General features: G+C 32.8%; 1 long non-coding RNA gene across 1 annotated transcript; it reads right to left on the reverse strand.

The window, feature by feature from the left end:
• Positions 1 to 9,212: 9,212 nt before the first annotated feature.
• Positions 9,213 to 10,193, reverse strand: LOC144889276 (uncharacterized). The gene is made up of 3 exons (XR_013621678.1): positions 10,095 to 10,193; positions 9,643 to 9,766; positions 9,213 to 9,422 (listed from the first exon to the last, which is right to left on the reverse strand). It is a non-coding gene; the product is annotated as an uncharacterized LOC144889276 (long non-coding RNA).
• Between the last annotated feature and the right edge of the window lie 415 nt (positions 10,194 to 10,608).

The following is a 10,608-nucleotide window of genomic DNA, read 5'->3' on the forward strand; positions in this document are numbered from 1 at the left end:
GAAACTTTTGTTAGATTTACTTTAATGGATGTCTTTCCAGGTATAGTTAGAGCTCTTCCTTTAAATGAAATAGAGGGGCTCATGTTATTTTCCATAACTGGTTTTACCCAAAAATTTCCATATTTATCTTTGTTCAATTTAACATCTTTGACATATTTTTCTATATCTTCCACCGAAGTAGAGATTGATTGAAATTTGTCTTTTGTGCTTTGAAACATTGTATTTATTAATGAATAAACTTGCGTTTAGTTTAAGTAAAAATTTACCACATAAATATGATAAGTTCTGAAGGATATTTAGAATTTCCAGACTCTCCATATGATAAATTAGAGAATTGTCCGGCTTGTGATAGAGTGGGGCTTAATGATGAGGATTCATATAAACAATGTATTTTCTGTGATTTAATTTTAATTAATGATAATAAGAAATATAAAAAAATATATAACTCTTTTAAATTAGAACCAAAAATGAATTACTTTACAAGATTAATAAGAGAGATGAATGTTAAGTATTGTGATGATAATACACCATTTCTTTCAAGGGAAGAGACTAATTGTATTGAGGAAATGTATAAGGGTTTAATGATATTTATTATTCAAAATAATTTTAATGGAAATGTTAATACAAGATACTATATAAATAAAATAATGGATTATTTTGAAATTAAACCCGAACTCAGGATAAAATATAGAGTTTCTCAAATAGCTCAAAAAAAGTTGGATAACTTGTTTTCCAAATATATAAATGAATGATTTTTTACCCGTTTGGGAAAATAAGATAAAATTTAATAACCATAAAAACATTCCAAATTCATTGAGATGTCTAATAGTTGGTTCAAGCGGATGTGGAAAAACCTGTTTACTTTTAAAGATGCTCCTTGGTTCTAATTTTTTAGATTATGATAATTTAATAATTTTTACAAAGTCAAGTTTTCAACCCGAGTATCAACTACTCTCACAGGGTTTTAATGCGGGTCTTAAAAAGGAAGACATTATCGGTTTATTTAAACTTCAAAACAAACTAAATGATTATAATATTGATGATATAATACAATTATTTTGTGATACACAGAAATCAAAATCGAAACCCATAACTTGTATTCTCAGTGATAATACGGATGATATACCTTCACCTCAAGATTTAGATAAATCAAAAAAGAACCTCGTCATCTTTGATGATTGTGTTAATGAGAGAAACCAAACAGTAATGGATAGCTACTATACAAGAGGGAGACATTCTTCTTGTAATTGTATATATCTTAGTCAATCATATTTTCAACTCCCTCGACGCTCAATAAGAAACAATGCCAATACTTTTATTTTATTTAAGTTAAATTCAATAGATGTAAATAATTTTTGGAGAGATAATTGCTCTACGTTATGTAGTAAAAAAGAATTTGAAAATTATATGAAACACACGATTGGAAAATATAAATATATTGTTGTGAAACAAGATGAGATACTAAATGATATTTTTCAATAAATAAATACAGAAAATGAATACCGAAGAAAGAGAAAGAAAGTTTAAGGAACATCAACAATTAGTTTCAAAAGTTGTTAAACAACAGGAAGAGATAAAGAAGAAACGGAGACAGAAACTAACTGGTGAAGAAGCCTTTGAAAGAAAACAAGAGAAATTCTTTAAACCACTTTTGAAAACTCAACACCCTACAGTTCCCACGGTAGAATTTACTCCGAAAAAACTTCAAATGCTCAAAGATTTTAGTCAGATAACAAAACAAGAACTTGGTGAATTAGAATATGATGACGAGGGATTATTTCGGAAACTTGAGGAGGTAAATCAACCCCCTAATTATGTTGTGGAAGCTCTTCAAAACAATGAATATTCGGCGGGTTCAAAAACCAGAGCAGGTCTCATTCCAACAGAAGAACCAGCAGTGTTTCATCTTGTGGAAGAAAAGGTATTGATATTTAATGATGAATTGATGTTCTTGAGTTCTACTCAACCAAATGTTAAATTAACTCCAAGATTAATGTTTCTTCTAACAAACCCCGGATTCAGCGGTTCAAAATATTTTGAGGAACCACTTGATATGGAAAGAGAGGAAGATAGGGTATATATTGAGTTGCTAAATGCACTTGATTATGGAGTTTCTGTTGCTGGTAAAAGTAAGAAGAATGAGAAGGAGAAACATATTATTGATGCTTTAAGTAAGCTTGGTTCGGGTGTTAGTTTTCTTCCAAATGACCCATCACAATTAGTTAATAGGCTATTATTGTTGTTAGGTAGTAAGAAGGCTGGAAACAACAATTGTTTTAATGAATCCTCAGCCATTTTAGATCAGTTGATGAACATGAAAATAATTAATAAATGTCAATACAAAGATATTTTATTAGATATTAAATAAGATGAGAAGCACAATTCTTAGTTTTAATTTCACAACGAGCGATTACACAGCTTCATTCCCTTACCCACTACAACTTGACCCCCTTACCTCATATGAGGCATCTTTATTGTCGATGGAAACTTATAATACCTTGTTTAATATCACAGAGAAAAACAGCAAGTTTAGTTATAATCCAGGAAGTGGATATAAAACTATAACTGTTTCACCTGGAGCTTACGAGATTTCTCAAATATCTTCAGAAGTCTCTCGCCTTATGAAAGAAAAAGGTGATGAACCAAAAAATATTGTAATAGATATTCAAAAACACACTTCAAAATCAACTATTAAACTTAAAAATAATTATAAAGTTGATTTCACGATTGAAAATTCGTTTAGAGAGCTATTGGGTTTCTCTTCAAAAAAGATTGAAAATAACGGGACGTTTTACAGTGATAATGTTATCCAAATATCCTCCGGTATAAATTCAGTATTAATTCATTGTGATTTGATTGATGGTGCTTATAACGATGGAATAAGAACAAATACAATATTTTCATTCAGTGCATACTCAACCCCGATTGGTTATAAATTTAATATGGAACCAAAAAATCTTGTCTATTTACCTGTGTCAGGAAAAACCATATACAGAGTAAATTTTAGGATAACCGACCAAGATAATCGTATGATATCCTTTAATGATGAAATTATATCCATCAGAATTCACCTACGTGAAGTTTTTCAATAAATAAATAATGGTTATTGTGAGAAAACACGAGTTGGGAAAATATAAAATAATTACAGGGGAGGGCATGTTCCTTTCACCAGACTATACAAGGTATGTGGGTAGAGGATACTATAAACCTAAGAGACAACGAGGTGTAGGTCATCAATTTCGAAATAAAGGAGATGGGATAATTGATACTCTAATGGGTATTGGTTCAACCATCCTTAAACATAAAGACCTAATTGGTTCAACTGCTTCTGCCGTGGGCTCCGTTGCGGGTGCTATAAAGAGTATAAAAGATGCTCAAAAGGAGTCTCATAAATTACAAGCAATCAAAGAAATTAAAAAAGGTAAAACTCAACTATCTTCACAAGAACGACAAAAAATCATTAAAATACTTGGGTCAGGGTTTCAACGATTTTAATGCTATATAAATACAAGTATGGAAGCGATTGATAGTATCTATGATTTGGATGATACGATTATCATTTCAAACTCTACTAAAAAGGAAGACTATTTTAAGGTAAATGCTATAACAGGAACAGACTGGAATTCAAACGGAACAAAAAGTTTTGAAATAAATAATCAACAAACTTACTTGAATATAGCTGATAGTTTCTTGCTGTGTAAATTTAAATTCACTAAGGCTGCGAATAATACTAATGCTACACTCGTAAATGATTTCTTCTGGAAAATGTTTGATAGTGTCCGCCTGTATATTGGAACACAAGAGGTTGAAGCGGTTGATTATGTCTCTGCTACATCTGAAATGATGAAATTTACACTATATTCGTTTAGTGATAGAATGGGTAAGGGAGCTGTTGAAGGTTTTATTCCTGATATGTCAACGGGTACAAACGCAGACCCTGGTTATAGTCAAAGGAAGTCAATGTATAATGATGAAACAAAAGCAGTGAATAGTTTTACCGTAGCAGTACCTCTTAAAGGTATATTTGGATTTTGCGATTATGATAAAGTTTTGTATGGGCTTAAAATTAGATTTCAACTACAAAGGAATGATAATGTAAATAGGTTGCTTTTTGGGGATGAAAATGCTTTTGGAGAAAATAATAAATTTGTTATTAATGATTTGTGTTGGTATATCAGTGAATATACTCCTAATCTTAAAACGGAAGAGATGTTAAATAGAAGACTTAACTCAAAGAAACCGCTAAATGTATCATACCTTAAAAGAAGATGTCAACACGTTAAACTGGAACACACTACCTACACTTGGAATTTGGGTGTTCTTCAAGGAAAGCCACGATACCTCTGGCTCATTTTTAAAAAACCAGATGGAGAGGACGGTACTAATAAGAATAATGCGCTGAGTGATAATGCTAAGGTGAAACAACTTCGGGTTTCTCTTGATGGCACATTTTATCCGCGAGATAGATTGGAAATTGATTGGGAAAAAAATGATTATGCGGAAGCCTACAAGTCCTACCAAAAGGTGTGTGAAAGTAATGGTAATAATGATCCTATTTTGGATATGGTTGCATTTAAAGGTTTATATACAATCTACGCAATTGACCTGAGTTCTCAAAAGGAAACTATAAAGTCTAATCGAGTGGATACTTCTCTATACATTGAAAGAGGGGAGAATGAAGAAGTTGATGCTTATTGTTTGCTTTTGGAGGAAACAGAATTACAGATTAATACAGATAATGGTGTTATGATTAATATCACATAGGTTTTTTCTCATAAATAAATGGTTGGGGTATATGTTAATCAAATCAATCTTAATAAATTAACATCTTGTATTCAAAATCAAAAGCCTTGTATTATTAATGTTAATACAATTCAAAGAAAAGGAGCTGTAAGAATTGATGTTTTACTCACACACACACAAGTAAAAACACTAAATGATGTTGGATCACTTAAAATTAAAATGACGAAACCTATGTTAAAGAAATATTCAATAGATGAGTCAAGAGGAGGATTTCTCCCGTTTCTAATTCCTTTATTTGCTGGTTTAAGTGCGGCGGGAGCATTGACTGGTGGTATTTCAGCAGCGGTAAAAACTGCTAACGAAAGGAAGGCACAACTAAAAGCTCAAAAAGAATTGGAAAGACATAACAAGGAGTTGGAGAAACAAATTAGTGGAAGTGGTGTAATTGTAGATTTTGCTCAAAAACTTGAAAGTCTACCTGATAAAGCTAGATTGTTGGTTGGAGATATGCTTTCCTCTATCGCTCAAGCGGGTGTTAAACTAACTAAACGGGGTAATGGATTGTATCTTTCTCATAAATAAATGGATAAATGGTTTAAACAATTTGGAAAGAATACAACATCAAATATAGAACTAGCTAAGTATTGTAAAACACTAAAAATTGATAATGTGGTTATTTGTATGAGAGATGAATTAATACATATAAATAAGAATACAAAGAATATTATTATGAATTTAGACACACAGAATGGTTCTCATTGGGTTTGTATTCATAATAGTCAGGATAAATATTATTTTGATAGTTATGGTATGCCACCACCTGTTGAAGTAATACAATTCTTACAGAATGGTGTTTATCAAACATTCCAAGTTCAAGAAATTAATTCTAAATGTTGTGGCCAATTATGTTTATATGTATTATTTCAACTCAACAATAATGAAAATTTTTATGATATCATTTTTTATCTAATATAAATGACCTATGTTGGAAAAGATGGTTCTATCTTTGGAAAATCCTCTCAGGATATTGATTTATCAAATTATTATACAAAGGCACAGGCTGAACGACAAAAATATAGTGTAAGTAAAAATATTAATATGAAGAATACTTATAAATTAATCAATTATCCAAACCCTACAGATGCGAATGACTTAATTAGATTAAGTGATTTATCACAATATATATTTTTAAAGAAAACAGCACGTTTTGTGAAAGAAGTAAAATTTACAACCACAACACCTGGTTATACTGACCATACACCTTTCCTCATTGAATTTAACTACCTGCTTACAATTGAATTTTATAAAGAAGGACATTTAGTTAATATGCGAATTAATAAATGGGGGTATGATATGCCTGATTTAGGGTATAATTGGTCTTTTTCAATAAACATAGAAGACCTACATGATTTAAATCAGTCTCGTAAAGAAGAATATTATCCACTTGGTGAGGATAAGGATTTATGTGGAAGTACAATTAGTAAACAACAAATACGTGATTTTAAGAAAATAAAAATATATGATAGTATAGCGATGGTTCGCATGACAAAGAAGGAAGGTAATGAGATAAGGATAGAAAGCCGAGGAATACAAACCGATTTGGTAGTGGGAAGATGGGGTGGTATTACCTGTCATAATATTAATCTCACATATATTTCTGATACATAAATGGCAGGAAGAAGACTACAAGAGAATTATAATTTTTGTATTCAAGGATACCTACAAGAAAAGGGTGCTCGGTATTACATACCTTATGATTTGGAGCATATACATGGGAATTTTGTCATAAAAAACTGGCCTTATACTGATATTGTTAAACCCACAAATAGAGACTTGTTTAAAATATTAAATAAAAATGAACTTCTCAAAGTTATGAAATATAAAACTCTTTTAGAAATCGTCAACAAATCTTATTGGTATCCTATTATGAGAAAAATAATTATAGATACAAGAATATCTCAAAATCCAGATGAGTATATGTATAATATTCTTTGGGGTTCAAACTCAAGGGTAGCAAGGGATGAGGAAGGAGTTGAAGAAGAGAAGGAGGAAAGAGAGAAAAGAGAGAAGGAGGAGAGGGAACAAAGAGAGAGGGGGGAGAGGGAGATGGAAATCAGAGCGATTCAAAAAAGAGTGGATGTATTACAGCAAGAAGATCAATCTCAACTCACCGAAGAGGAAAATAAAGAAAGAATGAATGCTGTGAAAATATTGATATCAAAAATTGCTAAGATAAATGAGGAAGGAGTTAAAGAAGAGAAGGAGGAAAGAGAGAAAAAGGAGAAGGAGGAAAGGGAGAAAAAGGAGGAGGAGAGGGAGGAAAGGGAGAAAAGAGAGAAAAAGGAGGAGGAGGAAAGGGAGAAAAGGGAGAAGGAGGAAAGGGAGAAAAGGGAGAAAAAGGAGAAGGAGGAGAGGGAGAAAATGGAGGAGGAGGAGAGGGAGCAAAGAGAGAGGGAGGAAAAATATAAAAAGATGGAAATCACTGAGATTCATAAAAGATTGAGTGTATTAAAGCAAATAAATCAATCTCAACGCACCGAAGAGGAAATTAAAGAATTAACAACTCTTATGAAGATAATGGTTTCAAAAATAAGAACGTCAATGTCTTCAATTTCAGAGATTTAAACGAGAAAGTGGTGAAGAAGAAGAAGAAGAAGAAGGAAAAGATTATGTGATTGATGATGTTGGTGTCATTGACTTTAGTTAGTTTTTATTTGTAAATAAATGGAGGAGAGAGTGAAGGCATTCCTTAGGATTCTTTATGTTTTAAAAATAAAGATTGAAATGTATATGTTGAAAACCAAAAAGGTTTTGATACTCTGTCGGAATTTTTCTGATAAATAAATATGAGTTATTGTCTCAAATGTAAAAAGAAAACTAAATCTAAAAATATCTCTTATGTTAAAGCTAAAAATAATAGAGTTTATCAAAAAGGAATATGTCAAGTATGTGGCTCTAAAAAGTGCCAATTCATCTCTCCTAAAAGAGGAGGAGACATACAAAAGTTTCTGTCAGGAAGTAAATTTACAACAACTGGAATTCCAGGGGAATTACACCTTCCAGGGTATTCTTTCTGTGGTCCAGGAACAAACTTGGATAAAAGATTAGATGAGGCTGACAATCCTAAACCTTGGTCTAAACCTACAAATAGGGTTGACGAAGTGTGTATGAAGCATGATATTGCTTATGGGAAAACCACTACGTTGACTGAAAAACATAAAGCCGACAGCGAAATGTTGTATAATTTGTCTTTGATACAAAATCCAACGTTGAGAGAGAAAGTTGATAGGTTTATTGTGAGAAATTTGATAAATGCTAAATTGAAACTTGGTCTTGGTTATTCCTCAAAAAACTATTAGGCTCTAATGATGTCATCAAGACTGAGGAGCTTTTGGCTGAAGAATTACACAAACCTATAATCACAAAGTTTAAAAGAAGGAAGGTTTATTCTAAATACACCGACCACATATGGTCCGCTGATTTAATTGAATTGAATAATGACAGGGGATACAGGTATGCTTTAACCGTTATTGATTTGAGGAGTAGATTTGCCTGGGTTGTCCCTTTAAAAAATAAAAGGGGTGATACTTTAATGTTAGCCTTTAAGCTAATATTTGATCAGGATAAAAGGAAACCAAAGAAGTTATGGACTGATGAGGGAACAGAGTTCTATAACAAAATATTCATGAAATTTCTTAAGGGGAAGGGTATTAAATTATACAGTACCTTTAATGAAGGAAAGGCAGTTGTTATTGAGCGTTTTAATCGTACTTTGAAAGAGAAATTATATAAAAAATTCACACAACTCGGTTCTCAAAAATGGGTGTATTTAATTCAGGATATTGTAGATGATTACAACAATACAGTTCATTCATCAACAAAATCAAAACCATCAGAAACATTTACAAAATTAGAATATGAAAAGGAGATTAATTTGAGAAAGCCCAAGTTCAAAGTTGGTGATATTGTAAGGATATACAAATGGAAAAGCCATTTTGAGAAAGGTTATACACAAAAATGGACTAATGAATTATTTATAATCGTTGATGTAATGGCTACAAACCCTTGGACTTACAAATTAAATGATATAAATCAAGAAGAAATCTTGGGTTCATTTTACTCGCAAGAATTACAAAAAACAAAGCTAATAATTCATTAAACAACATTTCTATTCACCCCACCCATATTAGCTAATTTAATTTGTGGTAATAATAAAAAAAAATTAAATAAATAAAAAATCATAAGCCACGCCCACACCGACCCCGCCCACACAGACCCCGCCCACACAGACCCCGCCCACACAGACCCCGCCCACACAGACCACACCCATCATCCCCCACCCTCCGTGCACCCCCACCCTTGACCCTTCACCCCCCTCATCCCACCCCCACCTTCCCCACACACACAAGGGGAGGGGAGGGGTGGGATGAGGGGGGTGAAGGGTCTTTGGCAGGGGTGCACCTCCCCGTTCCCTCCTTTATTCTCTTTTTGTAATTAAGAATTAAATAATTGTAAACAAAACAAATATATATAAATATTGAAAACATTAAAATCTTTATATTATTAAAACATTTTTCTTGAGGTATACATTCAACTTCTCCCCAGCATAAGTCATCAATTTCTTCCCAGCACAAGTCAAAGGTTGGTTCAGCAGATGTCTTCAGGTTTTGAATCTCTTTCTATTAAAGACAAGAGGGGAGAGATATTTATTTCATATTTATGTTCCATGTCAAAGCGTCTTGAAAAGCGCTATACAAAATAAATGTATTATTATTATTATTATTAATATAGGGTCGGATGCCCTTCCTGACACCAACCCTGAATCACCTCTTACGATGCGCAGGGATATGGTGTACCTATTATAAACGGTGAACCACACACACGTACACACATGCTTACCTCGAAAAAATCCAGCTTAGCGTCCAGATCGTCGAGATGAAAATTAAGGATATCACAGGATGACAGGAAATAACCATTCCTATGGAGTCCAAAATCGTCCCACTCCAAGCTTTGGTCTTCGAGGCTGCAAACAAAATAAGGAGAAATTACTATGCTGAAGTAAGCTTGACAAAACATCACACACACGCACACACACACACATTCACAGATACATACACACACACATACACACACACACACATGCATAGATACATACACACAAGAACACACACATACACACACACACATACACACACACACACACACACACACAATCTCATTTTTTCATTTCTGTTCCTCACAATTCGATCTCTCTATTTTAATCACAGACACACATGCACACACATACACATACACACACACACATGCACACACACATGCACACACCTCTCGTTTTTTATTTTCTATCATACCTTTCACGTGAATTTTCTAAGAACGGTGAAACATTGAATTCATTCTGAGCCCACCATCTCGGAGGTAGGTTATTCAAACCCGTATTCAGTTCGTTGTGGAACTCTTGAGATTCTGCAGTATTTTCATTCCAACCAGTTTGAAGTTCTGCCAGGATATTCGCATTGCTGTAAAGATAAAGGAATATTAAGTCATTTGTTGTATAATTAATCCCATACAAAGCTTTAAACACTTTAATTTTAAATGAAACTTACCTTGGTGAGTATTCTTCTTCTTTATCAGAGTAAAGGATGGAGTAGTAAGACATGTCGATCCCCAATGATCAAAATTGAATTGAACACGTTCTTTTATAATGAACAAAATGTATTTTCTTGAAATGACGACATGCAGTCATTTCGGGGAAGCCCTGAGCGTGTGTGAATAACAGGAAATAAGACAATGAAATCTTTCTGGGAAGTTATCCAAGTCATTGAAACAACGTCATTTCTCAAAAGCGAAGAATTAATAAAAAAAGGT

This window comes from Myxine glutinosa, unplaced genomic scaffold (genome assembly GCF_964187855.1).
Source record: "Myxine glutinosa unplaced genomic scaffold, kmMyxGlut1.1 SCAFFOLD_2188, whole genome shotgun sequence".
NCBI lineage: Eukaryota > Metazoa > Chordata > Myxini > Myxiniformes > Myxinidae > Myxine > Myxine glutinosa.